The 1,607-nt window shown below is 40.0% G+C and overlaps 1 protein-coding gene and 1 long non-coding RNA gene across 2 annotated transcripts in view; both read left to right on the top strand.

The window, feature by feature from the left end:
* UMPS (uridine monophosphate synthetase) overlaps positions 1 to 1,607 on the top strand; it is a 45,190-nt gene that overhangs the window by 12,440 nt on the left and 31,143 nt on the right. The gene's annotated exons all lie outside the window — the stretch shown is intronic.
* The window catches only part of LOC140335201 (uncharacterized), a 3,498-nt gene extending 1,891 nt beyond the window's left edge, over positions 1 to 1,607 (top strand). The window contains exon 2 of the long non-coding RNA XR_011921673.1: positions 482 to 1,607. This is a non-coding gene — a long non-coding RNA (uncharacterized lncRNA). The remainder of the gene's footprint in view (positions 1 to 481) is intronic.

The following is a 1,607-nucleotide window of genomic DNA, read 5'->3' as shown; positions in this document are numbered from 1 at the left end:
CCTTTCCACCACCTTAGCCGGATTCAATAGTATCGCCTTACAGAATTCCCTAAATTGTAGGTAATATAGTGGGTGTGCGGCCTGAAGGGGTAGGGCATACTGCCGAACCAACGCCCTGAAGGTTACCGGTCTTGGAAGAAATTGTTTCCTTTTAATAATGGTGATTATTGCTTCCTTTCTCTAGTGTTCCCTCTAGTAACATCCTGCAATGTGCAGCATGTGATATTGCACTAATCCTGTGACAAGGCTTCCCCTGCCACTATATCAGCAGTATTGCTATTAGTTGTACTCTACGGTGCTTGTTAGTGGTTACTGTTACGGGCTTCTCCTCCTATTGTGAAGTTCTTCTACCGCATTAGGCAGAAATAGGCTGCAAAATTCAGGCCACAGTATGGGTCACATTGAAGTATGTTGTGGATAACAATATCTGCTCGCTGTATGTTAGGTCCTATGATTTACATAATTTCTTTTTTCATTGCAGGAGATGGTTTGGGTCAGCAGTATCGGACGCCTCATGAGGTCATTGCCAACAAAGAATCGGACATAATCATTGTGGGCCGTGGGATCCTGTCCGCCAGCAGCCCTGCTGAAGCAGCAGAGACATACCGCAAAGCGGGATGGGAGGCATACCTGTCTCGTATTAAAAAATTGCAGTGACTTGCTGGCCTGGTATAGCAGCCGCCTTCAGGCCCTGGTATGTGGGATTTTGCATTGTCAGTGGCTTTGGACTTTTTGCACTTATGGCAGTAATATTTCTGGTCCAGGGGCACAGCAAAGTGCTCTATCAACTGAATTGCATCCCTGTCAGCTTACCTTACCAAATCTACAATCTTTATTAACGAAATGGAGAGTACGAGGTCTAGTTCTTAATTTATGCAATAAATTGTCTGTTTGGCATATTATTTGGAGTGTGATCTCTACTGAGCAGTTCTTGTGTATATTTCTTTATCGGCTTTTTCCCATTATGTCTATAAGCGGGGTGGTCAGCCTGGGTCACGTACAGAGTTAATGAGTATATTGACTATTTGTCATAACACTACACTCATTGGCTGCTGTAGTTCAGGTGTCAGAAGTTGGTGGAACTAGTGAGGGAAAATTTAATTTAACATAGAGCCACATTGTACGATTTACACAGATAACTGTAACATCTATACCTAGCATTTCTGTCTTTGGTGACAACACAACAAATAGGGTTACTAATACACAGATGGCATTTAAAACCAAAAGAAAGAATAAATCTTTATTTCTGCCTGTAAAAGTCTGGAATAAAATTGAATTCATATTTGCGATGAAAAAGCAGCAAAAAAAAATCACTCTTCTTAAAGGTTATAAACATACATATCAGGTCTTAAGGGGGAATTTTTGTTCTGCATCCTCAATTACTAAATTGCATTTTTGAATAATTACAATTGAGTTACTTCTGTTCTATCCTGTCCTTGTGTGTTGTTTTTTTTTTTTCTAGGGACCATCTAGATGAGTTCCAAAATAACTGAGCTCCTAACTAATTACCCAACATTACATCTAATAATCCAGCTTTTCCATTTGGCATTTTTAGTTCAACATCCTTCAGGTCTCAGATTTATAAATGAGAATATACATGACAAAAT

Source organism: Pyxicephalus adspersus, chromosome 7, assembly GCF_032062135.1.
Source record: "Pyxicephalus adspersus chromosome 7, UCB_Pads_2.0, whole genome shotgun sequence".
Lineage (NCBI taxonomy): Eukaryota > Metazoa > Chordata > Amphibia > Anura > Pyxicephalidae > Pyxicephalus > Pyxicephalus adspersus.
Note: the sequence above shows the minus strand (reverse complement) of the source record. Positions and strands in the feature narration are given on the sequence as shown.